The sequence below is a fragment of the Stenella coeruleoalba genome (assembly GCF_951394435.1).
Source record: "Stenella coeruleoalba genome assembly, chromosome: 14".
Classification (NCBI taxonomy): domain Eukaryota; kingdom Metazoa; phylum Chordata; class Mammalia; order Artiodactyla; family Delphinidae; genus Stenella; species Stenella coeruleoalba.
In genome coordinates this window covers 52,780,186-52,807,807 of record NC_137160.1, presented here as the reverse complement: position 1 = coordinate 52,807,807, position 27,622 = coordinate 52,780,186, and the positions used below count along the sequence as shown (strand labels likewise).

The 27,622-nt window shown below is 40.3% G+C and overlaps 1 protein-coding gene across 6 annotated transcripts in view; it reads left to right on the top strand.

Annotated features, from left to right (window-relative positions):
* Positions 1-990: 990 nt before the first annotated feature.
* YES1 (YES proto-oncogene 1, Src family tyrosine kinase) overlaps positions 991-27,622 on the top strand; it is a 76,161-nt gene continuing 49,529 nt past the window's right edge. Inside the window, exon 1 of one of the 6 annotated variants that reach the window (XM_079942770.1) lies at positions 991-1,369. The gene's annotated coding sequence lies outside the window, so the exon portion shown is untranslated. Of the gene's footprint in view, positions 1,370-1,446; positions 1,678-1,718; positions 2,027-5,611; positions 5,632-13,852; positions 13,863-13,889; positions 13,910-27,622 lie in introns of those variants that run through there. The other 5 variants (XM_079942772.1, XM_079942771.1, XM_079942769.1 and 2 more) reach the window with 5 other exon arrangements.

Sequence of the window (27,622 nt, the reverse complement as noted above, 5' to 3'; positions counted from 1 at the left end):
ATACTATCTCTATTTTACACAGAAGTTTAGAAAAGTAGCAGCTCAAGGAATTTATTTTCTAGTTTAAAAAAAAGCTAAATATAAATTTACATGAAAATTTTAATAACCAAGACAGTCAAGGGCAAATGAAGTTTTAGCAGCTAAATCATATGAAGCACGATGTTACCGTTTAGTTAATGTGAATGCCTATGCCTATCTTTGGCTCATTCAGTGAGCTGAAAAAAAATTTTTTTCAAACCCTTATATGCATTTCCTAAGTTTCTAGAATACCCGAATACTGGCACATATGATTGTACCATTTCGTATTTGTCGAAGATGATTCTGAATTTCGCTAAAAACCACAAAGGAAACCAACAGTCCCAACATTAATAGTTCTGATAACCCCACCAAAGAGGAAATACGAAGAGGAAGTTAATCTGAGAGTCTGTCAGGGCAGAAGTGATTTCAGCAGAAGACACTCAATATTCAGCCCTTCTGGACACTGGCAGATCCTCATTTTTTCCCAGGTCCTTCTGGACCTTCTGGACCCTCTTCCTTCTGCTTCAGCGGCTGGCTGCAAGGCCAGTAGGAAAGGTGCTTGGATTCAGATGAGCAGGATTCTAGCTGTGGCTGCTCCACGTTCATTGGGGTGGCAGCCTCAGTTTCCACAGCTGTCAAACGGGACAATAATACCTGCCCCAGTTCCTCCTCTGGGACGTTGCCAGCATCGCCTAAGAACACGCTGTCCCAAGACAAGCCAAGGCCACCATTACTGGGCGAGTCGCCAACAAAACTCGGCTTCGGTTCCCTCTCCCGGCAAGGCTGGTTCGACCTACAGTCAACAGGAAGCTCCTGGGGCTGGGACAGGATCCCTGGATCGGAAGGAGGCCAGACGCGAGCGTTTCTGGACGGTGATCAGGCTGGTGATGAGGGTGTTAGTAACACCCCCCTGGCTGGGCTGAGATTTTACTATCCACGACAAAGGGTGCGGAAGCATAGTACTGAAGAGCAAACAGCCAACCCCCCAAACTCCTATACTCCCCCACGAAAACAAAGCCCTCGGCACTACAGAGAGCGGGGCGAGGGGAAAGGAAAAAGGCCGAGGCACCCCACCCTATCTTCCGCGGCAGCCGAGCCGCAGGTTCCGCGCGTGGGGAGGGGGCGCTGTGGGCCTGCTTTCCGTGTGGAGAAGCGCCTCCTCCTCACGCCCCCTCAGCCTGCGCCGCCTCGGGAATCCGCCCCAGACCCCGCCGCCATGTTGGGTCGGGATTAGTGACTCGATCTCGCCGCCGACCGGGACAGCTGGAGTGCGGCCCGCAACCCGAGGGGGCGCGCGCCGGCGTCGGAAGGCGAGGTCGCGGGAGCCCGGTCGGGCGCGGCGCGAGTTCCGGTGAGCGGGCGGGCGCGCGCGCAGGTAGCCCGCCCCCGCCCCTACACGGGGGGGCGGGGCCGGGAGTGAGGGCGGGCACCGCGCGGGGAGGAGGTGGAGCGTGAGGCCGCGGTGTTGGGGAGCCCGGGAATTCCCTCCTGAAGTAGCGAGTCCCCGGCTGGCTGTGCCGTCGTCGCTGCCCCTCGGCGCCCGGGACGAGGAGGTGGAGGACGGAGAGGGCCCCACGGGCCTCCCCTCCGCCCGCCGCCCCCTCCCCGCCACCCTTCCCCGCCGCTGCGGCGACTCATGCGAGCGCCGCTGGAGCGCAGGTAAGGACGCTTCGGGGCCCCGCGGGCGGAGCAGGAGGCGGCCGACCCCGGCCCCGCAGCGCTAGGCCCGGCGCCTGCCTGCGTCCGGAGGCGCCGCCGCTCCCCGCCGGCTCCGAGTCGGGAAGTTGGGAGAAACTTCTCCCCTCCCCCGGCCCGGCTCGCCCGACGGGCGTGTGTCCTTCCCGGCGCTACCTGCTCGCCCTCTGCCTCGGTCTCCGCCCAGTCCATTCCTTCCCGGTCCCGCCCAAGTCCGACCCAAGGTCCTGGGAGTGCCGGGACACCCGCACCCGCGTCTGTAAGGTCGTGCTGGCCGCCCGGCGAGGGGTCGGCGAGGTTTCTTTTGGCCGAAGTAAGGGGCGGGAGCAGCGGCCCCTTCCCGTCCCCGGGGTCGGGGGTCTGCCTGTCGGCGGACACGGGGTGGCAACTGTGCCGGGAGAGCGGGCGGGGGAGGGGGGGGCGAGCGGGTGAGCCTCTCGCTGCGCTAGGTTTGATTGAAAACCGCAACATGTTAAAGTTTTCCTTTGTTTTGGGTTGGGGGTTGGGAAATACGCTGTTCAGCGTGCACTTTTAGTGTTATGACGCTCCGCCTCCCATTTGGTTCGGTTCTCTGTCCACATGTGTTACAGAAAATTTTGTTTTAATGTGTGTTTTTCTTCTTGATAATTGCTTCCAGCTTTTGCTTTATTGGGCATGGGGCAACGTTGTTTTAAGAAGCTCTTAGAAAATCAAATCCGATGTAGGGTAGGAACTGCTTTAGTTTTTGTTCTGTAGTGGGTGGGACCCAACATGGTTTGGATTTGGTAGAATTATTTTCTGCTTCATTAATTAAAACAGGCACGGCATAACACAAGGTCTGACGCTTTATAAATTGTTAGAGAAATGAAAAGCTGAGTCTCCACTGGAATCAAACTTTATGTTCAAGCCATTTATTATGTGTATATATGTTCCCACCGGAATGTGTGTTCACATAGATGATGGTGGTATACTTGTGCATTGCAACTGCAGGATTGCAGTGGCAAAGTGAAGTTGATAATTCTAAGTGTGTTTAAACCATCCTGTTAAATTATCTGTGGTTAAATTACACACTAAGGAAAATATTACTAAATAGGTACATGTGACTATAGGCATTTAAGGCAAAGTGTGGTAAATTTAATGTATTAACTAGCACAATGGTTGGCACACAGTGGACAGGAAACATTTTGAATGGACAGGTAATGAAGGAGTGTCTTGTATTAGAAGCCAAGGACCTTGTATGTGTCACATACAAGATTTTCATCTGTAGTTCTGTAAGAAAGTTATATTTCATTATTTATGTTTTGTTCTGTCTTTATTAATATATTAGACCCCTGCCATAGTTGATGTTTTAAGAAAAGGAAGTGTAATTGTATTTTAATTTTTGGACATTAGCTAAACCTCAGTGGAGATTTTGAATGCTGGTTGACAATTCATTGGGTCCTAAATTTGAAAAAAAAGACTTTGATCTGAATCTAAGTACAGGACAGTTCACATTCATGTTTCCAGGATAAAGTATAAAAGGGCTCTTAAAATATGTATTCTGCCGTAACCACCATAATGTTATAATAGCTTTAATTTTGCAGTACATTTTTGGTGACTTCATAAACCACAAAATTGACTCCATTCTGTTCAACCGAAAGTGAAATTACAGCTTTGACCTATCTTCTGGGATAGGTGGAATTTGTCTTATGGCTGAAGTATAATATTAACACATGGTTCAAGTTTTTTTTTTTTGAATCAGTGAATTCTCAAGCTGAAAAATCAACATCTATGCAAATAAATCTCTTTCATGATATGTAATGTTAAAAGAATAAATATTCTAAAAGATAGCAAGGACCCAGTGTAAATGAAATATTACTGACACATGCTTTAAGAGTTGTTTATGTAGAGTTCAAATTTGCATCCTTTTAGGCAGTAAATAATTTATTAATGTAATTTTTCTTTATAAATATGTTTAGCTCTTTAGTGAGTCTGTTTAGTGTAGACGTTATTTATTATTAGTTTCTACTAGCATTATATTAAAAAAAGCCTAATGTCAAAAATTTTTAAAGAGCAGTATTAAGATCTGGTATCTAGGAATGCAAACTCGGGGGGTAAAACTATGTAATTTTTAAAAACCTGCAAGGAAGTGATTTCTGTAAAAGTGAAGATAAAAGAGGAGGGAGGAGGCTGTGATTGGGACCTGGCTCCTGAAGTGGTGGCAAAGTTCTTTAACCTGATGGTGGTATAGTTCAAGCGTATAGTTCATTACGCCATGATTGCTTTTCTGTGTCTGTGTTTTAGTTTATGTGAAACTTTTAAAATTTCCTTTTTAAAGAAGCCTGTGTGTAATGTACTTTACACTGTATAAGGTGTTTCGCTAAAGGACTTAATATTTGGTGGCTGACTTTAGAATACTGCTGGGCTGCCCTTTGCAAACAGGATTAGACCTATTAAACCATAACTGGGAAATACCAGCTGGCGTATGTAACTACTTTCACAGGTGAATAACATATGTTAATTATGTTAATATTTTGAGGAAAGACACCAGGTTTAACTAACTTTAAATCCTCTTCAGTTTTGTATGTTGTACATGACAAATAGTAGGTAATCAAAATATGTTTATTAAACTAGGGAACACTGTTCTATCATCAAATATAAAATATGCCCTATTTTTCAGAAGATTATGGTAGCATGACAGTTAAGACGCAAAATTTAACTATGGCATCGAGGTAATAAGTCTTTCATCCATTTTCAGTTTTCTGGAACAATAATTCTTTAGATTGGTAATTTCAGCCTGCGATTTGATATTCTTAAGGATGTCTTAAAATTCTCAGCATAAAATAAGTTGTCATTTACTCAGACTTTATGAAGATGTGCCGTATAGCACCTAAAGAAATGGTGTTTTGTTTCAAATGACATTATGGTGTTGGAGTTTCCAAAATGCTGTGAATCGCTGCCTTATGCTACTTTACTTGCTTTGTGTAATGGCTTGCTGTGTTAGTTGTTGGTGTGGTTGCTTTGCATTGTGGTAATGTAGAGCTGAAGAGGAGATCATGGCTGTACCAAGTTCTTATATCACAGGAACTTTCAGTTATGTTTCAAAGGTGATGTTTGTGGTGCTGGCTTTGTTGTGTGAATATTTACAGGAAGTTTTAGTTAAAATCTTCATTGTTCAGAACGCTACATGGCTTAGGTCACCTTCAGTTCACGTTTAAACAGGTCTGTAATACAAATACAAGTTCCTCTAGTGAGGTACAACTGCTTTTCTTTAAGGGAAATCATCTGTTCCTGTTAAAGTACCCTGGTATCTGATTGGTAGTGTGTGCGGCGGTTTGTGTGGCTATGGTAGGGTATGCAGTCTCTCTTTTCTTCCTCTCAGCTGCTCCGGCGCCACAATTAGGCTGCCTATTGCTCAGCTACAGCTGCTGGGTGATTATGAACCATCCAGCTCCTGTCTATACTCAGAGGCAGATTTAGCAAAAGGAGCTAGAGTAACAACAGAGGGTGAAAGAGAAGAGCCAGTGCCGCTGCCAGGATCATTTTAACGTGTCTGTGTGCCAAGGAATCGTTGGCTGCAGCAGCGCCACTGTTGTCTTGGAACTAGCAGACTTGATAGCAACACATCCTGGTCTGGGTTAGGTTTACCTGGTGTTATTCTTTAAGATCTTGAAGCTCACTCCAGGAAAGAAAGGGAATCCTGTAATTTCAGAGTACAGGATAATGTACAATGAGGTTACTGATGGGCTGAGCTATGCCTCTGCTCCCCCGCACCGCCCCCCAACCCGGGACAGCAGTGCCCTTCAGTTTCCCTAATTTGAATATATATGTGATTTCAGGTTCTCTGAAGCGTATACCATATACGCTTTAACCCGTGTCTCTTCGAAGTGCTGCTGCTGTTACTGTTGCTTGGCGGGTGGCAGAGCTGATATGTTCTTTGGACTCCCTGCTTTTTTTCCAGTAAGTGGAAGACCTTCAAAAGGGATTATTTCTAGAACTAGCTGCACATGGCATATCCCCTGTGACTGCTGGAGTTTTGCAAGTAGGAACCCTAGATTATTTTTCCTGTTGTTCTTTATTCCTGGGGTGTGAGAAGATGGACATCAACAAACGCAGATACAGCATCAGCTCTATATGGCAAGCCCCAGACTGGAAGAGGCCGCAGGCAAATTTTGCTGCTTCTGAAATGTTGCTCAGTGTGCCAAGCAAAGAGCAGCAGCATCTTGTCCTCTCGTTTACCACTACCGTTGGAAAATCTAGACAATTCCTTTTGATAGTTCTGGCTTTGGAATTTAGTGGTTCAGGATTTGGCTGATTTGGGATGGGGAATAGAGAGTATTGGGAGAAGTAGCTCTCAAACTGGTGTAACCAGAAGGAAGGAAGAAGTACGGAAGACTGTGTACACTTGAACATTAACAAGTACACATTGTTATCGTGGCACATACTTAACAAGACATTGGTGTGTTGACCCCCTTCGCTGTGCTCCCACAAAACGCTGGTATCAAAGCACATTTCTCCTTGCATTCTAATTATTTCTTTCCATGACTGTGATATACTTGACCTAGTACTCGCTGTGGCAAGGAACTGTTTTCTATGAATCTTTGAGAACAGTACCTAATAGAATAAATCCTTTTGAGCTGTATTCAGGGATGTGGTTCTGTGTATATTTATATGAGTTTATATACACAGACTTTCCCCACACACAACATGTTTTTAAGGTATACCTGTAGTAAAATTTTACAGAAGTAGCGTAGTACTTTTTCAGAAGCTGATGTTAAAACAAGTTCTTTAGATCTTTAACCCTCATAAGTTTTGGTCTAGAAAATGATTTTATAAAACTGTTTAAAAAGTTTAAACTTTAAATGTGAACTTAAAGGTCATTTTGATATTTCTAACATAAACTGGAAACTCTTTGTAGTTGAAGTTATACTAGTTTCTAGTAAGGTTTATTTTAAATAAGTGTTTTTTTTACTATTTTAGTGAATGTTGAAAGCCCAAGATCCTAGATTGTAAAAAAAGTACATCTGGGGGACTTCCCTGGTGGTCTAATGGTTAAGACTCCATGCTTCCATTGCAGGGGGTGCAGTTTCGATCTCTAGTCGAAGAACGGGGATCCTGGTGCCACGCAGTGCAGCCAAAAATTTAAAAAAAAATTTTTTTGGGGGGTATCCTATCATGGTATTAGTGACAGTATTATAATTGTGATAATATTCGTATATTCCAAGGACAAAAAGAAAAAGAAAACCTTGTTTTCTTGATGTAATCTGTGAAAGAATGCATAGGTCATAGGGTATGTCTGCTGAATTATTGGTGGGGGTGGAGGCAGGAAGTACTGGGAGGAAAAGACTGACCACTGAAACCTAAAGATTGTCTGGTTTCAGCCTCTGTTCCTAACAATATATGTAGACCTTAGGTTTTCTTAAACTGATTACAGAGGCTAGTCACTTCTCTAATTTTTTAATGTAACTTTTAGTTTCTTAGCGTTAAGTAGAAATTGGGGTGGGGTGGAGAAAATTGGTGGCTTTTGCTTCATAAGTTAATACTTAAAACTGTTTCATGGCAAGTTTATTGATTTGTTTTTTGTTTTTTGTTTTTTTTGTCTGTATTGGGTCTTCATTGCTGCGCGGGCTTTCTCCAGTTGTGGAGAGTGGGGGCTACTCTTCGTTGTGGTGCGCTGGCTTCTCTTGTTGCGGAGCATGGGCTCCAGGCACGTGGGCTTCAGTAGTTGCAGCGCGAGGGCACAGGAGTTGTGGCTCGTGGGCTCTAGAGCGCAGGCTCAGTAGTTACTGTGCACGGGCTTAGTTGCTCCGCGGTATGTGGGATCTTCCTGGACCAGGGCTCGAACCCGTGTCCCCTGCATTGGCAGGTGGATTCTCAACCACTGTGCCACCAGGGAAGTCCCAAGTTTATTGATTTCTTACATTTGTTCTGATGTAATTAGTATTTTCACATTATAGGTACTTTTTAATTAGCAGCAGTCAGGCATTTGAAAAGGAGCAGAGAAGGTAACATGGTGTAATAAGGACAAGACTAAAAGGTAGAAGACCATCTGCATTTTAATTCCACTTGTGACAGTGAAGAGCTATGTGGCCTTGGTCAATTCACTGAACTTCATAGGCCTCAGTTTCACCATTTGAAACGGGGGTACAGTTGGGCCAGATGTTTTCTAATATTCTTTCAGCCTTATTTAAATATGTGGCTCTACTGCAGTTGAAGTTTTTATATTGATAAAATTTTAAGGAAATGTTTTAGAGTCTAGAATTTGAAATACAATTAGATATCAGGTAAGTAAAAGTTAGGGTAAAAAACTGACCCACAGACTTGACCCTGGACTTTCTCAGGCAAATAAAGTGTATTCCATTCATTAAGTGGACATTTATTAAACCTGTGGTGCCACAAATACTATGCCAGTTTTGATGTTATAAAAATGATTGCAGCATGACTGCTACCTTCTAGGAATTCACAGTTGGGTGGAACTGGCTATAATTATGAGGCTGTTATAAATTTTTTGGATTGATCTTTTTAGTGTGATAATCCATTAGAATACTTCTCTGATTTTTGATGGTGTTAGGCTGTGATACATCTGAAGCTTTAATAAATCCCTTTGTACTACATAGATTTAGCCTCAAGTAAACCGATTCAGTTCTCTAGGCAGGAAGACTTGATGTTTTTCTAGATGTTAGTTCATTACAGATACGTGTGGCTCACATACACAGGCTCCACAACACCTGTACAGAGGTTTTACTATAAGAAAACACATTTGAAAGCAAGGCTTTTAAAAAAACATTTCAGATTTATTTTGCAGTAAAGTTAGAAAAGGACTGAATGATTCATTGAAGCACATAGTTGTGATGTCAGTTAACAGGTAGTCATGACTGGATGACAGCTTTGCTGCATTGTATCGGGAAAAGAGCCTCTGACATTAATTAAAACATCTTTTTTAATTGATAGAACCGGAGACTAATTATTTAGGATATTTTTCTTTAACACATGTAGTTAACATTTAGAACAAAATAAGCATGGGCATTTGAAGATGGTTAGCTTTTTAAGGTTTGCATAATAGATTTTGTAGAAAGAAAGAGAAGGAAGGAAAAGAAAAGAAACTAAAACTATAAGGTGGAAAATCAGTATATTTTTCCCAGAAAAAGTTCTTTTTGTAAGGTTAGCCTTTTTGGTTAGATTTCTGGGCAGCCCATTAGAGTTTACCTGTAAAAACCTAACATAAAGATATAACAGTGTTTCTGTGGTAAATATGTTCTGATTGATTTTAAGTTTTGTGTGTTTTTTTTAAATTTGCTGAGCTCTTTGAGCAAATGAAATACTTGGCCTACTAAATGCTCTGATTATACAGTGGATAACCTGTAGCTTTGCCAGTCCTCACCTTCCCAGCTTTTCACTATTTAAAAATCACTGTTATGAGCTCCATGTTAGGATGCTAGGACTCTGAGCTTAATTTAAGGACAGAAGCTTCCCTAGTTCCTCCCACCTGCTTGCTAGGCACTGTGAAACTTGCTTCCTACCCTGATCCGGTGTGAGAAATGGAAACAGGTCAAAAGATTGGGAATGAGAAACAAAAATGAGGGGAGTAGAAGAGGAGAAATGAGAAGTGGATGTAGTATGAAGTTTATAATTTTCTTTTTTGTGTCCTTTTTTCTTTTTCCCACCCATTCACTCCTTCTGTTAGGTATTGGGTAAAGACGGAAGAAAACCTGTTTTATTTTTTATTTTTAGATTTTATTTATTTTCTTTTAAACAATTTTTTGGCTGCATCGGGTCTTAGTTGCGGCATGCAGGATCTTTCATTGTGGCGCGGGCTCTTCGTTTTGGCACGTGGGCTTCGCTCTAGTTGTGGCGTGTGGGCTTTAGAGCACGTGGGCTCTGTGGTTTGCGGCACATGGGCTCTCTCGTTGAGGCGCGCGAGCTCAGTAGTTGTGGTGTGGGGACTTAGTTGCCCTGCAGCTTGTGGGATCTTAGTTCCCCGACCAGGGATCGAACCCCGTCCCCTGCATTGGAAGGCGGATTCTTTACCACTGGACCACCAGGGAAGTCCCAAGAAAGCCTGTTTTATGTCAGATGCTTTGCTATACATTCATATACATTTTCACGTTTAACTTAAATCTTTGAAAAGGCATTCCCAAAACACAGAGGAATCATGCATAAGATAGGCTTTTACTACACACAAAGAAACTGAGGACCAGTAAGTATATGTAATTTGCTAAGGTCACATGACTCGTTGATGTGACTGAATAATTGACAGCAAGACTGTTTCCTATAAGACACCTTCCTTAGGGATAAGGAGCAATGATGGAAAGGGAGATTTTTTTATCTTTTTCCTTCTTCCTTAAACTGTACATTTGTATCAGGCTGAGAATTTTCAACACTTACACTTTTCTTTTTAATGGAATTAGCTTTGTGGTGCATCTTTCATAATGGGTGTTGAGGTCAACTATTGTATGAGCTAAAAAATTGGGTTATTGAACTAACTAAACTGTAGCTACAGCCCACATTACAGAGACAGTGTTTGCATGTTTTTCCAATCAAGTTTTTTCCTATCTAAATTTAATTCATCAGGGAATTCCCTGGCAGTCCAGTGGTTAGGAGTCTACGCTTTCACTCTGGGGGGCCTGGGTTCAATCCCTGGTTGGGGAACCAAGATCCCACAAGGCTCCCACAAGCTGTGTGGCGTGGCCAAAAAGAAAAAAATTCATCAAAGGAGCAAAGGAGCATGCAGAAGTGAGTTATTACTCTAACTCAACTGGAGTAAATGTGGTTCATTTGTAAGTTTGGGTTTGTAAAGTATATATATAGTCTGTATGTATATAGTCAGCCTCCCCCCATATATATTTATATATATATATATATATATAGTTTATGGTCAAATCAGTTTTCCTTCTACTGTGCAATATTGCCTTCTTTTCTACTAATTATATGATTTATTCCTAGATGAGTTAGTAGAAATAGATGGAAGCTCTGTATTGTCTAAATTGTCCTCCATCATGTTTCAGGCACATGCTGCAGAAAGAGAGCACACTTTCTGATTTGTTCTGTCAGTAGGATGGTGGTTTCCTGCACCTTGGTACAGACTTACCAACATTCAAAGCTGCACTTCCTTCTTAAGGAAATCCAGTAGAATTCTTCCAAATTGGCTTGTTCTTTTATTTATTTAAAATTTTTATTTTTTTGGCTGCGTTGGGTCTTCGTTGCTGCGCGCGGGCTTTTCTCTGGTTGCGGCCAGCGGGGGACTCCTCTTCGTTGCGGTGCGCAGGCTTCTCATTGTGGTGGCTTCTCTTGTTGCAGAGCACGGGCTCTAGGCGTGCAGGCTTCAGTAGTTGTGGCGCGCAGGCTCAGTAGTTGTGGCGCACGGGCCTAGTTGCTCCGTGGCATGTGGGATCTTCCCGGACCAGGGCTCAAACCCTTGTTCCCTGCATTGGCAGGTGGATTCTTAACCACTGCACCACCAGGGAAGCCCTGGCTTGTTCCTTTAAATCTTATTGTTCCGTGAATTCCTCACTCTCTGCATGAAGAGTCTCATCTAAAGCTCTAAATGGAAATTTTGTTTGCTACTCTTTTGCCACTGTGTCAAGTTCCATTGACAGTGATTTCCTTCACCACCTTAGAAGCCTTTTCTTCTTTGGCTTCCTTTTATTTCTTCCGTTGTATCTAAGAATGTACCCTTTGTCCTCTCTTATAAGCTGGAGCATTGTTTTCTATGGGAATACAGCTTGATTTTGTTGCATTATTATCCCACATAGAATATCCGCAGTACAACTCCACACATCACTGCCAACAGTTCCATCACTGCCTGTGTTTATTGAGTCTACATAAGGATTAGCAGATAGGTTTAAACTGTTGTGCTAGGGACTCCCCAGTGGTCCAGTGGTGAAGAGTCCACGCTCCCACTGCAGGGAGCACGGGTTCCCCCTGGTTGGGGGAACTAGAATCCCGCATGCCACGCAGCGCAGCCAAAAAATAAATATATAAAATACCCTGTTGTGCCAACTCTATGAGCTTAGAATGGCTTCCACTAGGTAAGCTCCACAAGGGTAGGATCTTTATTTTGTTTACTGAAGTTATCCCAAGTATCTAGAACAACAGCACATAGTAGGCACGTATTAAATAGTTTTAAAATATGGGCAAGTACAGCAGTTCGCTGGCAATATTTGCTTGCCATGGGCATAGGAGAAAGGAGTGTCAGCAGCCAGCTTCTCACTGAAAACTCATGCAGCAAGTAACCTCAAGACTCCTTGGAGTGGCAGGCCCAGTGCTAAACAATGGCATTAATGCTCAGGATGAATTCAGATAAACACTCTACTTGAGTCTGATGAGGAAACTGAGATTTGATTTAGCAGTGACTTGTAAATGTTAAGGAGAAGTAAGAATAAGTGGGTTTCTTTTCTTTATATCATAGTCTCTAACTATATCTCTAGCAGCCATGCTTCTTAAAAACTGTAGCACACATCCGTTCCCCATACACTGATTGAGTCATATGCTTGTATCTGGTTGTAGGTAGAACTGAGACAAATAGTCCTTGGCAGGGCAGCTACCTTCCAGTGACAACTTTACACCATAGAAGGGGAGAAGGCATTTTTAGTGGAAACGTAGCTGTCTCTACCACAGAAGGGAACAGGAAGTAACCTAGTAGTTGAATGAGTTAGGTATATGGAAATACACTATCTAGTTGTATAAACATGATTAGAATATTTATTTGAAAGGTGTGGGCACAGATGGTATTTTCTTAATTCGGGCAACAATATTAGTACAGGAGCGAACTGACGGTGATGGTTTAAGATTGTAGTGGGCAATATACCACCTAAAGGAATGAATTTCCCAGGCTTTTTTATATGAAAAGTTTGAGAAGCACCCTGGTAGGGAAGGGCGTCAGAGTAGAATGGGGCTTTTATCTAAATACATTTAGATAGCACTTTTAGTGATTGAGAAAAGACAGTAATTAGCCGTATCAAAGAATTTGGTGGGGAATAGTGGCAGGTGGAAATTATGATGGAGCTAAACCTCCCTTTCCCCAGTCTCACCTCACACTTCCCCTTCCCCCCACCCCCTTAAGCCACTCCTACTGGGGCTTAGCTTTTGATTTTTTTTTTTTAATGAATAGAACTTAAGTCAGAAGGAGGAACTCGTAATAAAGGTCAAGTAGAAGAGAGAGTCAAGAACCTCTTAGGTTGTCAGAGGATGAATAGGATTTTTAGGATGATTGATGCTTAGAAGAGGGAAAAACTAATGACAACGTAGACGATTCTTCGAGATAATCACAGCCAGCAGTAAGAAGCCACAGATCCACAACTTCAGAAAGTCGAAATGATAGATCATAAGAAACAACTAGCACGTCTTCTTTTTAATCTCCTAACTTCTGTAACAAGAGGATGCTCATTAATGGAAAAGCTAGAAAAAAAGTATAAGAAACTAGATAGCAGATAGTAAGAGGGTATCTAGCTTTGACTGATTTCAGGCTTCTAGGTCCAGAAGAATTCCATCTGAAGGTTCTAAAAGACATTTCTGATATTCCCAGGACCCCACTGATAATAGAAAGAAATCATGGTGGACTTCCCTGGTGACACAGTGGTTAAGAATCTGCCTGCCAGTGCAGGGAACACAGGTTTGATCCCTGGTCTGGGAAGATCCCACATGCCACGGAGCAGCTAAGCCTGTGCGCCACAACTACTGAGCTGCGCTCTAGAGCCTGCGAGCCACAGCTATTGACCCCATGTACTGCAACTACTGAAGCCCGCACGCCTAGAGCCCGTGCTCTGCAACAAAGAGAAGCCACCGCAGTGAGAAGCACGTGCACTGCAACGAAGAGTAGTCCCTGCTTGCCGCAACCAGAGAAAGCCTGCGTGCAGCAACGAAGACCCAACGCAGCCAAAAATAAAAACAAAATTAAAAAAAAAAAAGAAGTCATAGAGACAGACATCTCAAAAAGAAAGAAAAATGATTAAATGATGCCTTAAAAGGTGAATTTTAATAAATGCAGACACTGAAAGTTGCCTTTAAATCTGGACAAGATTCTGTAACAGTTTATTAAACAGTTACCATTTATAAACAATTGGAATGTTACAGAGAAGTAATTCTTAACAGTTAGTTGTCCAGCAGTGCTTTCTTGAATTGTTGAACCACCTCTTTGTAGTCTGAGTAAATACTGGCTCTAGATCATCTGTCAGTGGTACTTTCCTGTGTTGGTGAGTGGTCGGACCTGATAAAGCTTAGTTTCCTTCTAACAGCAAGGGTCAGTGATTCCTTTTCCAATTTATTTATTTTTTGGTCTGTTTTATTTTCCCCTTTCTGTAATTAAGTCTTCTAATGGCACTATAGACTTTGCTTTATCTTTTTGATATTCAGAGTCAGGGATATTAACAGGTTTAAAGCTCTTTTTATGTATTTCTGGATTTTTCTTTTTTAAGGAAAATTAAACTGGAGTATGGGATAAGCATGTGTGTTTATCCCGTAATATCTGTGAACATTGTTTTATTTTTATTATATATATGAACAAAGATACCTCAGAGTTATTTTTATTTGCTTTTTCAGTTGAAGTCTCCTGTGCATTTTTCTGTGCTTGCTCATAACCATTGCCAATCTTGCTCTTGGGTTGTCTTTTTCTTATAGATTTTTACAGATTCTTCGTGTACAATGGATATTAATCCTTTATGTTGCAAACACTTCATATCTCTGCTTGTCTTTATTTTGTTTAATGTTTTTCTTTTATCTTAAAGTATTACAAGTAATTTTCCTTTTGTAACTTCTGAATTTTGTGTTCTAAGAATACTTTCCACAGTTGACAATAATTTTAAAAATTCTATTTATAGGTTTTTGTTTTGTTTTATGTTACAAATAATTTAGCTGTTTACTCTGAAACTTATATATGTTGTAAGATAAGGATCCAATTCCTTTTTTCTTTCCTCAGATGATAGAGCTCACCAATGCTCTTTATTAAATCTAAATCTCTCCTTTTACCACAGATTCAAAATGCCACATTTAGCATTTACAAATTCTTTTACTCTCAGGCTTGTTTTGGGGCACTCTTTGTTTTCCCGATATTTACTTGTTTATTACTATGCCAGGACCACATAGCTTGATGATGAGGATGATCATGACCCTGATAACAACAGCAGGAGCAGCAGCTAATGCGTATTGAGTATTACCTGTGCACCAGTCACAGTGGTAAATACTTTAACATATTTTACCTGATTCATTTCTCACAAAACCCAGAGTTAGGTATTCTTTTTTCTTTTTAAAATCTGGCTTAAATGTTCTGACCGGTAGCCATCTTATTTAATGAAAGGATTTTCTTTCTTTAAATATGGAACACTTCACAAATGTGCCTGTCCTTGCACAGGGGCCATGCTAATCTCTGTATCGTTCAAATTTTAGTTTATGTGCTGCCAAAGCAAGCAATTGAGTTAAGTATTTTCAATATCTTTATTTTTACAGGTGAAGAAGTAGGTTTTGAGAAGTTATATTTATTTAGGTTACAAGCTAGGACTGTCACCAACTCTGACTCTAGAGCCTATACTCTTAACCATGAGGTTGTGATTACTAGTGGGACAAATTTCCTCATTTTTCTTTTTTTAAAAATTTCTCGGGCTTCCCTGGTGGCGCAGTGGTTGAGAGTCCGCCTGCCGATGGAGGGGACCCAGGTTCGTGTCCTGGTCCGGGAAGATCCGACATGCCGCCGGAGCGGCTAGGCCCGTGAGCCATGGCCACTGAGCCTGCGCGTCTGGAGCCTGTGCTCCGTAACGGGAGAGGCCACAACAGTGAGAGGCCCGCGTAATGCAAAAAAAAAAAAAAAAAAAAAAAAATTTTCTCAGCTATTCTTATGCATTTACTTTTCCATATGAACATTGTGCTTTTGATCTAGATAATGTTAATTATTTAGATTTATTTAGGGAAGAATGGACACCTTTATAATAATGGATCTTATTATCTAAAAATAAATGGTTTGTTTCATTTATTAAGGTTCTTTATATCCCACAGTTTTATTTTTTTTAATATAGACTCTGAACATTTGTTGTTAAGCTTATTCATAGGTATTATTTCATGTGTGGTTTTAGAAAAACTTGTTATTTGGAAATAATTTCAAAGTTACAGAAGAGTTGCTAACATTTTGCCACATTTGATTTTGTCATTCCTTTCTTGTATATGTGTGTGGGTATCCTCCCCACATCCCCACCTTGAAAGTTAGTTGCAGACATCATTCTCATCACCCTTAATTACTTCGGTGTACATTTTCTAAATCAGGGACATTTTCTTATACACCGACAGTACAGTCAATCAAATTCAGGAATTTTAACATCACTATGACACAGTTATCTAATAGATAATTGTTGTAGGTTGAATTGTGTTTCCCCCAAAAGTTCTAATCCCCAGTATCTGTGAATGTGACCTTATTTGGAAATAGGGTCTTTGCAGACGTAATCAAGTTAAAATGAAGTCATACTGAATTAGGGTGGGCCCTAATCCAGTATGACTGGTGTACTGATAAGAAGAGGAAAATGCCATGTGACGATAGAGGCAGAGATGGGAGCGACACAGCTGCAAGCCAAGGAGTCCAAGGATTGCCAGCCACAACCAGAAGTTAGCAGGAGGCAAGAAAGATTCTATCCAGAGTTTCAGAGGGAGCGTGGTCCCGCTGGCACCTTGATTTTGGACTTGTGGCCTCCATTACTGTGAGAGAATACATTTCTGTTGTTTTAAGCCTTTTTAAAAAAATTTATTTATTTTTAATATATTTATTTATTTATTTATTTTGGCTGTGTTGGGTCTTCGTTGCTGTGTGCGGGCTTTCTCTAGTTGCGGCGAGCGGGGGGCTACTCTTCGTTGCGGTGCGCTGGCTTCTCTTGTTGCAGAGCACGGGCTCTAGGCGTGCGGGGTTCAGTAGTTGTGGCACGTGGGCTTAGTAGTTGTGGCTCGCGAGCTCTAGAGCGCAGGCTCAGTAGTTGTGGCGCACAGGCTTAGTTGCTCTGCGGCATGTGGGATCTTCCTGGGCCAGGGCTCGAACCCGTGTCCCCTGCATTGGCAGGCGGATTCTTAACCACTGTGCCACCAGGGAAGCCCATATTTACTTATTTTTAAACAGCAGCCCTAAGGAGTTAATGTCGCAGTCCATAATCAAAATTTTTCTAGTTGTCCTAATAGTGTCCTTTATAACAAAAATCCAGAATGTAACCCACTGCATCTAGTTACGGCTCTTTAGTCTCCTTTAATCTGAATAGTTCTTTAGCCTTTATCTTTCATGATGTTGATATTTTTGAAAAGTCAGAATGCTTGTTTTGTACAGGGTACCTTATTGAGGATTTGTCTGTGCTTTCTCGTGATTAGATTTAGATTATGAATTAGGGCAGGAATACTACTGATATATCAGGGGTATTGTGTCGTTCCTGGTATAGCCCATCAGGAGGCACACCTTGTTAGTCCCATTATTAGCAGTATTAATTCTGCTTAGGTAAGGTGATATCTGTCAGGTTTCTCCACTGTAAAGTTAACATTTTTCTCTTTTTCATTAATAAGTGATTTGTAGGAAAATAGTTTTAGATTCCATGAATGAGTCTTGCCTGAATTGATTATTGAAATGATGGCTGCAAAGTAATACTTTTCTAACTGTGTAATTCCTTCTATGTTTATTAGTTGGGATTCTGAAAGAAAATCTTCCCTTCTCACTCATTTATATCAGAGTGATTTTTGGATTTTCTTTTTAGTCAACAGGTTATAATCTATTAGTGTCATTCATTTTGATGCTCAAATTCATCCTGTATTTAGCCAGCAAGAGCCTCTTCAAGATGGTTCCTGTACACTTTCGATATATCCACATCATGTTTTGAGTAGTACTTAATTTTCTTGGTGTAAGATGTCCCAGGCTCTGAAACTGAGCAGAGGGCTTGTGTGTCTGCAGTGCAGAAAGCCAAACTCTGACAGCAGGAGTTTGTAGCAAAGTAAGGATTTGTTACAGGGTGCCATGCAGGGGAGTGGAAGACAAGCCTCAGGCCCACTCCAACTTGGTCTTTGAGTTAGGGATATTCTTAAAGGGGAAGAACAAAGAGGCTGGGATTAACAAAAGAGACATGGTCTTGTGACATTTTTCAGTCATAGTTTTGGGAGTCAGGATGTTTCTGGTTTATGATTCTCCTAGCCAGGTGGTCCATGGCTCGGGGGTCTGTTAGCTCATCTTGCCCTGGAGAAATGACCTGAGTTTGTATATTACTGATGATATCTACATCAGCAGCTTTAGGCATCTGACTCTGGTTGATTAGTGTTCAGTTAGCACGGCATTGAGGTCAGAGGGGACAAGAAAGGGGATAAAGTTTTGGATAGACATATTAACCATAAACTTTGTAATGGAACTTGGTTTCAGTCCCCACTCCTGTTTTAACTTTCCCCAAATCTTTCAGGGAATGGGGCGACAGCTGCTCTGGCTACTTCTTGTTGAAACAGGGTGTATTCTTGCCTCAATTTGGGGAATGGAAATGTTGCATACCAACTTTCAAAACACTTGGTCAAATAGATCATAGGTCACCATGAAACAATACTTATTCACTTAACAAGGTGACAATAAAAGATTTCAAAAGCAAATATATAGAGTTAGAACAAATTACTTAAAAGGTAAAGAAAGTTAGCCGCTCAGTATTCCCCACAAAAAAAATTTGTTTTCTTAACAAAGAAAACATATTCAAGTTTTGTACCATATTGCCTTTAATCTTAAAATTCATTGACTCAATTAAATTCATCCTGATCTTAATCCTGACCACACATAGAATTCCTTTTTTTTTTTTGATTTTAATTTTTGTCTGCGTTGGGTCTCCGTTGCTGCCTGCAGGCTTTCTCTTGTTGCGGCGAGTGGGAGCTACTCTTCGTTGTGGTGTGCGGGCTTCTCATTGTGGTGGCTTCTCTTGTGGCACGTGGGCTTCAGTAGTTGCAGCACACAGGCTCAGTAGTTGCAGCACATGGGCCCTAGAGCATGTGGGCTTCAGTAGTTGCAGTGCGTGGGCTCAGTAGTTGTGGCACATGGCTTAGTTGCTCCACGGCATGTGGGATCTTCCCGGACCAGGGATCAAACCCGTGTCCCCTGCATTGGCAGGTGGGTTCTTAACCACTTTGCCACCAGGGAAGTCCCATAGAATTCCTTTCTATGGATTCTTTATTTTCTCTTGCAAATCTTCTGCAACTTTCTGTATCCATATTAATTTGTCCCCTACTTTCTTTCCCTTAACAAAATGCATTTCCATTCCTTATACCTTCTTTTTCCTTGCATACAAAGATGTTTTCCATATTAATTTTTAGTTTTAATTACATTAATTAAAATTCTCAACTCTTAAAAACCTTAATTTCTGATGAAAACTAAGAAGTAAGTAATTGTGGACTGTTTGTCATACCACCATTTCCTCATTGGCAAATTTTATGAACATATTCTATAACCTCTAGAAACATACATTTCCTCAGAGCATAATTTTTTAAATTGAAGTATAGTTGATTTACAATATTATGTTAGTTTCTCATAACATAGTTTCTTTCCTCTACGTGGTACAGGATGTGTCTAATAAACCCAAACGTCTTTAGTTTTTCTCTCGTAAGAAGACAAAAGTAGATAGACTTGTTTAGCAGTTAATGTTTCAGTATTTTATCTTATTTGAAATGACCTGGATATTCAATGAATTCCCATCATTTAACTTTATTTAGCAAAACTTTAAAGTTTCAAGTTACCAAAAGTCTGGAGAAACTATTTTTACTTGAAATTTTAATTTATTTTTTTCATTTTTGGCCACGCCACGTGGCATGTGGGATCTTCGTTCCCTGACCAGGGATGGAACCCGGGCCCCCTGCGTTGGAAGCGTGGAGTCTTAACCACGGGGCCACCAGGGAAGTCCTTGGAGAATCTAGTTTTAAATAGACATACCTAAAACATAATTATGCCTTAGGAGTTCACCTAAAATTTCCTATCTCATTTATCTCTATTTCATTACTTATGAAAATACCAAGGTTGCAAATAGTGAGTCTACACATTACCCACAACTTCTGTCCAACTGCTGTAAATTGGGATTTCCCATGACACCTCCTTGGGTTTGATAATTTGCTGTAATGGCTAACAACTCAGGAAAAGTTTATTTACTTGGTTACTGGTTTATTATAAAAGGATACAACTCGGAAACAGGCAATGGAAGAGATGCACAGGGTAATGTATGTGGGAAGGGGTGTGGGGCTTCCAGGTAAGCCACCCTCCCAGAACCTCCAGGTCTCTTCAGCACCTGGAAGGTCTCTGAACCCCTTCAGTTAGGATTTTTATGGAGGCCTCTTTACAGAGGCTTCACTGATTAAACCATTGACTGTTGGTGTTTAGTTCAAGCTCCAGCTTCTCTTCCCTCCCCTGAGGTGGGAGTGTGTGCTGGGGCTGAAATTTCCAGCCACTCAATCCACTGGTGGGTTCACCCTAGGGGCTTTCTACTAGTTACCACTAACACAAACTCAGGGACTTGTGAATAACAAAAGGTGTTCCTTCACCTTTATTGCTCTTATCCGTCAGGAAATTCCAAGGGTTTTAGGAGCTCTGGGCTAGGGATAGGGAGGAAAACCAAATACATATTTCTTATTGTTAATCACAATGTGTCAAGTAGCTCCTGGCCACATGGGACAGTTGAGCAGTTGAAATGTGCTGTAAGTGTGAAATACATCCAGATTTTGAAGACTTAATATAAAAAGAATGTAAAATAATTCAACTTTTTTGGTCGATACATGTTGAAATTATAATATTTTGGATATATTAGGTTAAGTAAGATATTATTAAAGTTAATCTCACCTGTTTATTTTTCACCTTTTTTTTTTTTTCCTGCTACGCAGCTTGTGGGATCCTTGTTCCCCCACCAGGGATCGAACCCCGGTCCTCTGCAGTGAAAGCGCGGAGTCCCAACCGCTGGACCTCCAGGAAATTCCCCTATTTTTAATGCGGCTACTAGAAAATTTAAAGTTTATATATGTGACTCACATCATATTTTTGTTGGATAGCATTGCTCTAGATCCAGGCTGCCTGGGAGTTATCTTTGATTTGGAGCAAGTTACATAATCTCTATGCCTCAGTTTTCTCACCTTTAAAGGAAAAGTAAAAAGAAAAAGCCTTTAACTCACAGGGTTGTTTTAAAGATTGAGTAGGTTAATGTGTGCAAGAGTACTTAGAACAGTGCTTGGCACATAGTAAGTGCCTAATGTTGTCTGTTACTATTCCCAATATGAGTGCAAACTGCATGAAGGCTGGGACTTTGTTTTGTTCACTACTATATCTCCACTTCTTAGGTTCTCAGTAATTTTTGAATGAATAAATGAATATGGAGAGTTTTTGAGTAACGTAGGTAGTGATTGGGAAGGTTTCTTGATTATCCAGAATGTCTGTTGAAAAAATATTACAACCAAGAAAATTGCATCCCTAAAAGACAGGTGGCGTGGACTTCTCTCTTAGGAAAAATCTATATCAAAAGGTTAGAAAAATCAAAAGACAAATTAGATATATTTTGAGATTAAAAAGTAGAAAATATATATTATTTGCACTGCATTTTCCAGGCTGTCCGAGACTCTCAATAAAAATTCTCTAAGCCTGCAAAAAAAACCCTAAAAAACTAAAAAACAATACTAAGTCAGTGATCAAATATCTGGTGGTGGGCTAGAAGAGCATGCTGCTGCTGGTCCTTGGTGTCTGTGGTATTTTAAGGGCTTTTCAGTGCTGTTGTTTCCTCAGAAAAACTCTTAATTTGCTAGGGACTGATATTTGCTAGCAGTCCAAGAGAGTGCGAAGATTCCCCTGACTTAGGAACTCTTCACTAGATCTTTCCCTTGTTTCCCCACTTCTTGGCTCTGTAGAGACCCCAAACCAACTGTCAGGATTCGGCTGTCAGTAAAAAAAAATAAGGAAACTTTTTCCTGTATGTTTTGGAAGAGATTAAAGAGCATAGAACTAGTTTATTCTTGACAGGTGTCAGATAATTTACCCATGAAATATTTAACAATTTTTGATGGAATTTTTGACAAGGTTTAAACCCTTTTCATGCTTATTGATTTATTTAGGTCTCCTATCTTTTAACTGAGTTAATTTTATTAACTTCCGTTTGCTTAGATAGTCATCCTTTTCATCTGATTGTTAAAACTTTTTTAAAGTTCCCGTTTATAGTTTTTTCAAATCTTCTGTTGCTCTAGCATTCTTTTCACACCTAAAACTGTGTACTCGCCCTTTTCATTTCTTGATTAAGATTAAATCTAGTGATTTATCTATTTCATTGATTTTTATTTGTAAATCACATTGGAAGTTTTTCCATTATAATAATGAAATAAAAGAAAATTAAAAGAAAAATTAATTAGAAACAACAGGAAAAGAAATCTCAGTATGATTTACAAGTAAAAATCCTCTTTTTGAGTTTTTGGGTTTTTTCCCTAAATTTTATTTGTATTAATTTCTTTTTAGTAATAGGTGTGTAAGACTATGAATTTTGCTCTGAATACAACCTTTGCTATAGCTCATTGATGTGGTAGGAAGTTGTTATTCTTTTTATTTTATAATTTCAGTTTGCATTTCCTCCTTGACACAAGAGTATTGGATCATGAAAAATCTTATGTATTCATGTTATTTAGGAAAACTTGAAAAAACACTTGTGTGCCATTTCTTTAGGTTTTATAGCATATAGTATTCTGTTGTCAATACTCAAAAATGATAAATAGGAGAAAATTGTTTCCAGTCAGAAATAGTTTATGCATGTATAGGTAACTTGTCTCATGGAATTTTAAATACCCATTCCTCAAATAAATAATACTATAAAATGTGGGCCTAATAATACAACCCACCTTTTTTATATACTTGCTGTAAGCAAGCAAATACTGCTAATACTACTGTAATATTCTGGTAAGAGCACAAAATAGTATCAGTATTGCAAAAAATCTTAACCAATTCTAATACAGTTTTTGTGGCTCTTGTTGGAAATTTGTACTCCTTTATATGATAAACCGTAAAAATCAAATGCAGTCTTTTAACTTTTTAATAAGATGTTTTAAATGTTGACATATATTCACATAGTTATTACATACATGTTTTTAAAAAATGACTTCAGGATTGAAATAGTATAGCACAGAAGTAAGGAACAGTTCAGAAATATTGTACCAAGGTTCTGGCTTTGATTCTTAGGTCATGCTAAGGAACTAAAGACTGTGATCGTTTATAGCGTAGGGTAAAAGGCTTCTCATGTAATATGAAAGTAGAAAGAAAGAAAACATCAACTCTTCTTTGATTAAAAATTTCATGTCTCCCTTTTTTTTTTTAAATGAAAGAAGGTTTAATCAGGGAGATACACGCTCCATAGACAGTGTGTGGGGCCATCTCGGAAGGTGAGAGGCCAAAAACTTCATGTCTCCTTTTAATGTGACAGCTCCATTGGACTATGATAAAACCATTCACACTACTTCCGCATTAATTTTTTACTCCCAAGAGCCAAAGCAGGCAAATTGATATTCTTTGGAAATTCAAATGTAAATGGAATGAAGTCCTTCAGAAAATATGTCATGTAGATCTGTTTGATTTTATGATATAGATATGGTCCTTGGAGCTTGACTATATAAAAATTTGATAAGTACCAAATCTTATTTTCCTATAAGTTTTCATTTACTCGTGTCTATAACATTCCTACCTATTTCTAAGTGGAGTAATAGCAGTTGCTAAATAATAATGCAGAAAACCGATATTATCAATTGTTGTTGCCACCTTCAATTGATAAGATGATGTCAGAAATGTCTGGAAATGGTCAACATGCATTTTACCTTTCTCATATAGCTGCTGTTTTCTTGTCACCTACCTTATACTGACATTTTGAGGCTAGAGCAGTTGTTGAGGTCATAAGCATTATCAGTCTTGACAGATTAAAGGAGATGTAGATAACTAGTAAATTAATCTTGTTAATTATTATGGATTAAGTTTATTTTTATTTATTCTTGGCTGCGGTGGGTCTTTGTTGCTGAGCACGGGCTTTCTCTAGTTGTGGTGAGCGGGGGCTACTCCTCGTTGTAGTGCCTGGGCTTCTCATTGCGGTGGCTTCTCTTGTTGCGGAGCACAGGCTCTAGGCGTGCGGGCTTCAGTAGTTGTGGCTCGTGGGCTCTAGAGTGCAGGCTTAGTAGTTGTAGCGCATGGGCTTAGTTGCTTCGCGACATGTGGGATCTTCCCAGACCAGGGCTCGAACCCGTGTCCCCTGCATTGGCAGGTGGATTCTTAACCACTGCGCCACCAGGGAAGCCCTAAATTTATTTTTACTTAGGGTGATTTTTTTTTTTTTTTTTGTACTACAGTCTTTTTATCTCCATTTCCTTTGGCTAAAGAAGCCAGATTCAAACATTAATTTGTTGACTAATATTTATCTTTTGGGTCAAGTCCTAAACATTGATGAGGAAAAGAATCTGTAATTCAATTCAACAAACTTAAAAAAAATTTACATCTACTCCAGGCGAGGCACCATATTAATAAGGCTTTTTAGGAGGTAAAAAGGAAACTCTCCTTTCTGTTTATCAATTAAGTATTCCACTTCTTTAGATAACCTGAGAGAAATATTGTATTGGAGTCTTAAAGTTCAATGGCAGATCAAGAGAAAGGCCCATTCAGGAGACGCCAGGTGAAGGTAAGATTTGAGAAGGTTTTGAAGGATAAATAAAATGGACATTCCATAGGAAGCTGGTAATAGGAACAAAGACACAGAGAAGATGGACAAAGCAAGGTGCTTTCTGGTTATAGTAAATAGGTATGCTTGGAGCATAGGAATAAGGGGTCAATCATATACTTAAAAATGGTGGCTCTCATCATTACTTAAAAATGAGTGCCTGCTCATCACCTGGGATGTCTGTTAATGTGTAGCCTCCTGAGTTCTACTTCCAGAAATTCGAATTCAGTAAACCTGGACTGAGAGCCAGGAATCTTCATTTGTAATAAGTACCTCAGACCCTTATCACGCAGGTGGTATGGAAAAATTGAAAATAGAGACCCATTTATACAACTTGAAGCTTTAAAGATGTTCAGTTTGACAGTGGTAGACCACTGGAGGTCTGGAGTCTTACTGTCTCACTTGCCGTGTGACCTTGGACAAGTTACTTAATCCTCTGTGTATCAGGTTCTGCATCTGTAAATGAGGAAAGTAACAGTAATTGTTTTTCAGAGTGTTTTGAGAATTAAATGAGATAATTCATTTTAAGTGGTAAGCACAGTGGCTATAACACACTAACTGTTCAGTAAGTGTTAGCTCTTTTTGAAATCATTGTCATCTAATTAAGAGAAATATATTTATTACTAGGTTATGATTAAATTCATTAGTTATTTTACCCTACATGCTTAATCAGACTACTTTTTGGTATATTACCTTGTGTATATTACTTTTGCTCATTCATTTATTCAGAAAAACATTTTGAAATGTAGTGGGTGTGCACAATATTAGATATACAAAAATACGAATGTCTTAACTACTTGTTCTTGATTTGCTAAATTACTGATTTTTGTTTTAGTAATTGATGACTAAATACATGCCTAGCAAATTCAATACTTTTCTATTTGGAGCAAAACAATATAATGTAACAATTCATTTGAATGAATTTTAATTCACTTAAAAATGCAAAAGTGGCAAAGAAATTGTTGGAGGGCTTTAGTACATTTAAAGATATAATTTTAAAGCAGAACAAAAAGCTATACATTTTAAAAGTACAGCATTTTAGATTTTTCCTTTAAAAAATTTATTAGAGGGAAATTTAGCAGTATGTAATCAGTTTTCAAAAAGCACAACTTTTGACTCGCTTATGGAAGTCTTTTCTATCAAAGTATTTATATACAGTCAGTTTACATTATTTGCAGTAGTTATGTTCTAGAAAGTCACCTTGAACACTGATTTCAGTGAATACTGAACCATTGCTCCTAGAGGAAATACAAGGTTAGGTCCCTGTGAGCCTCTGATTACAACGTTTTGTCAGCTGATAAATGTATAATCTGTTTTATGTGTGCTTCTATTTAAAAACACACCTTATTTATATTTTCTTTTGGAGGAGGCAAATAGTTTATCTAGCAAAACAGAGAAATACAATTAGATTTCACCAAGTTTACAGTTATCTAGCCTTCTTTTTGAGCTCTCCTGAAAGAACTAAGATTCCTTCCAGTAATACATCTTAAGTCTGCCCTAGAAGGCTCAACAAGTAGGGAGAAAACTACTAAAAACACACCTTATTTAATGTGTATTGTTGATTCAATAACACTGAACTAACAAATAGCACTATAACTCGTGTCTGAATGAAGCTTATCCAGCACACATTTTCTCTATAAGGTGCACCACAGCCTTCTTGTGTTTAGAGAGAGGACAGCGCTTCAGCAGCAACACCTGGGATACTATTTTAAACAGTAACATCACCAACAAAAACACAAAAAGAAAAAAGAAAAGAAAGTGGCACTAGATAGACCGTGGAAAGGACACTAGTTTACAGTATGAGAGCCTTGCTTGCCCTGAGCTGGGTACGTGTGGATCTCGCAACTCATTTTTCATGGCTCTGCTCATGTCTGCAAGTGTCTGCTAAAACACCATAAATTATCATTGGTTTGGGAGTTACAAATAAATCTTAACAAGCAGGCTATTTTGCAAATATGGAATCCATGATAATGAGGATTTATTAATGATGACATTTTTATAGTAGTGTATGTTGCAGAATATCTTCTGGGCTAACCACAAGAGACAAAGGTCCTATTTCAGATTTCCTTAGCTCTCCTGCGTGTGTCACCCAAATTCAGTACTCCTGTATTAAGCACCCCTCCTTCTCACTCCATAGAGGGGAAAAAAGGAAAACGCCTCCGTGTTTGGTGTTGTGCTGTCAAGGAAGTCACCCACCCACTTAGTCTCCCGTCTTTGAGTCCTTGTGATTTTGGTAATTGCTATGCTGAGACCAGCTTCCTAACGAATTCCCATTCAGGGGACACTGAAAGAACAGTTGGGTCCAGAGTGTCATCCAGACAGGCTGCTCGTAATGCCAACCACAGCCCTGTTACCAGGACTCGGACCTTCTACAGTGCTTCTCTCTCCTCCAGCCACTTAGAGCCAGGCCAGCTCTGCCCGTTCTTACTTCTTCCTCCAAGGCTAGTACTTAATTCCCTTTGTAAGGGAAGAGGAAGGTGGTACTCTTACTGGCTTATTTCCCTTTAAAACCTAGTTAAATGAATGAGTTGTTCATTTGATTGATTCAACTACTTTGTTCTACTTGGTTAAATTAAACCATTCTCCTGATTTAGCAAAGTTATGTTGCTTAGTACAGAATTACCTTTAAATCATAATAAACTCTGAACCCTAACAGACCAGTGTGATTTTTTTTTTTTTTTTTTGGGCTGTGTTGGGTCTTCGTTGCTGTGCGTGGGCTTTCTCTGGTTATGGCGAGTGGGGGCTACTCTTCGTTGCAGTGCGCAGGCTTCTCATTGCAGTGGCTTCTCTTGTTGCGGAGCACGGGCTCTAGCTGTGCAGGCTTCAGTAGTTGTGGCACACGGGCTCAGTAGTTGTGGCACGGTCTCTAGCGCGCAGGCTCAGTAGTTTTAGCGCACGGGCTTAGTTGCTCCGCGGCACATGAGATCTTCCCAGACCAGGGCTCGAACCCTTTTCCCCTGCATTGTCAGGTGGATTCTTTTTTTTTTTTAATAATATTGATGTATTTATTAGTCAAGTACTAATAGTGATTATACAGTTTTTACTCTTCTTTGTACGCGGGCCTCTCACTGTTGTGGCCTCTCCCGCTGCGGAGCACAGGCTCCGGACGCGCAGGCTCAGCGGCCATGGCTCACGGGCCCAGCCGCTCCGCGGCATGTGGGATCTTCCCAGACCGGGGCACGAACCCGTGTCCCCTGCATCGGCAGGCGGACTCTCAACCACTGCGCCACCAGGGAAGCCCTATAATCCTTTTTATATATGCTGTTATCAAGTTTTCC